This window comes from Procambarus clarkii, chromosome 74 (genome assembly GCF_040958095.1).
Source record: "Procambarus clarkii isolate CNS0578487 chromosome 74, FALCON_Pclarkii_2.0, whole genome shotgun sequence".
In the NCBI taxonomy this organism is placed as follows: domain Eukaryota; kingdom Metazoa; phylum Arthropoda; class Malacostraca; order Decapoda; family Cambaridae; genus Procambarus; species Procambarus clarkii.
The window spans coordinates 22,787,051-22,789,628 of record NC_091223.1 but is presented as its reverse complement, the minus strand read 5'-3'; positions in this window follow the sequence as shown (position 1 = coordinate 22,789,628).

The window sequence follows — 2,578 nt, the reverse complement described above, 5'->3', positions numbered from 1 at the left end:
TGCTAATGTCCAAATTACATGATTTTGTAATCTGTATTAAAGCAGATTCAATTATGTTCCTATTTAAAATGCTTTTACAATTCATTATTGAAGAAGTCATCTTCCAATAAATTTGGTGAGAATTTTCTGACAAATGAACAAACAAAGCATTAGACAATTGGCCATGTCTTACAGAGTATTTATGTTGCGAAATTCTACATTTCAAATCTTTAGATGTTTGCCCAACATAGAATCTATTACAGTCTTTAGCAGGTATTTTGTTAATGACAATTATCACTATGAGGACTGTTTCTAACTAATAGTTTTCTAACAATATTTTCGTAATTTAACAATACATGTATATCAAAAAGTTTTTATATACGCCATTGCTTTCAAACTTGTACATGGAATTCTTCGAATAGAAATTTGTTTAAAAAATTACCCCAGGAATCATTCCATAATTTAGATATGTTGATGATATTTTGTGTATATGGCCTACACATGTAAATTCAGACGAATTTTTAGTTAAACTTAATGATAAAGTCACCTCTATAAAATTTACTATGGAGACTGAAATTGATAAATGTTTGCCATTTTTAGATATACTTATTAATAGGGAAGATTTTTCACTAAAATTTTGTGTTTACAGAAAGCCTACGAATAATTTATCTTATGTTCATTATTTCCCAGGGCATAGATACAATGTGAAAGAATAATTTTTTTCCTCTATGTATCTAAGAACTCTTCGGGCTGTTAGTCCAGATTTCTTAGATGGAGAGTTTAAGAATATTGATTCTGATGGTCTCAAGCTTTGTTATCCACGAAGTTTTCTTGGAAGTTTACCGTAGCAAAAAATGTCGTACATATTATAATAATTATGGGGGTGGTAGGAGAAGCGAACACTCTTAAGTATTCAGAGTTAATGACAAGTTTTCCCCTGAATGCTCTGTGTTCCCTTCTCTGAGGCTGTGGGTCCCTATTATTGCACCAGAGGTGGTACCCCCTATATTATAATAGTATATGAAGTGAGTAAATTGGCCCAAAAATTGTGTTATGTTTATCATACTTTTCTGGGTTGGAAGATATTGTCAAGGCCTTGAAACTTTTTGTTTTGTTTAATAGGGTCTTCATGGTGGATTTGTCCTGGAGGGCTGGCTGTACCAGTTACGGAGCTGGTGGGTTAGTGTAGACCTCCAGGGCTGGCTGTACCAGTTACGGCGCTGGTGGGTTAGTGTAGACCTCCAGGGCTGGCTGTACCAGTTACGGCGCTGGTGGGTTAGTGTAGACCTCCAGGGCTGGCTGTACCAGTTACGGCGCTGGTGGGTTAGTGTAGACCTCCAGGGCTGGCTGTACCAGTTACGGAGCTGGTGGGTTAGTGTAGACCTCCAGGGCTGGCTGTACCAGTTACGGAGCTGGTGGGTTAGTGTAGACCTCCAGGGCTGGCTGTACCAGTTACGGAGCTGGTGGGTTAGTGTAGACCTCCAGGGCTGGCTGTACCAGTTACGGAGCTGGTGGGTTAGTGTAGACCAATGCCGTGCTGCATTGGAATTTGGTAAGGTAGCCTCTGTGGTGAGGTGGTCTTGTATCGTGTAGGTGTCGTATTTGTGGTGCAGCGGTGGAGCTCCTATTAAGATTTTCTCGTCTGAGGAGTCTGTAACATCAGTAGTTGGTGTTGCAAAGGCATTTACAATGCTGTTGTTGTTGTTTTAGATTTAGCAACTCAGAAGGAAATGTCCATGTAGCACGGGCTATGGTGAGCCCGTAATTGAGTTCGGTTATTCGCGATAACCTTGTTACTGTGGTATTTGGGTCAAAGCTTTAAATGGAGGTGGTTTTTTCTCCTTTTCCCCTGTTTCTTTTTCGCTTCTGTTTAAGCGCATTGGTTTTAGTCTTGTTTTAATAACATTATCTTGGTGGCGGATGTAGATGCAGAATGTTCACTAGTGAGTCCCATTAATTAACGGCTTTTCTAATCATTAGAGTCGCGGTGGAATTTGAATCTAATGCAGCTGCTGACGTTGGATTAATGTTGAGTGTGATGCGCAGGGGTTCAGTTGCTTCACATTCCAGTAAGTAGTGCAATAGTGGCGCCTCTGCTTCTGTTCCACAGATGTGACACTCTTTAACTATTGGGTTCATTACCTCCCAGCAGCACTTGTAACCAAGTGTGAGTCTGTGTATGGCTATTGCAATATCTCTGGATATCTTTTTGCCAGGCTTGAAAGAGTAGTACCCAGTGGCTTGTTCGTAACATATCGCAGTGGATCTTCCTTCCGCTACTTTGGCTCTGTGGCGACTTTTGATAATTGGGAGTATTTTCTTCTTGATTTGCTCCTTTATCTGTGAAAAACTTGGAGGTATTTGAATCTGTACAACAGGTAGAGCAGTGGCAGTTTTTGCTAGTGAGTCTGCCTTTTCATTACCATCTATGCCAATGTGACTTGGTATCCAGTTTAGGGTGATTGACAGCCCTCGATTATGGGTTGCTTTTCCTAAATGTAGGATTTCTGTGATGAGTTGTATATTATCTCTGTGCTGACTGGATAACAATGCCTGGAGCGAAGATTTAGAATCGGTATGAATGATGACATCATGTAAA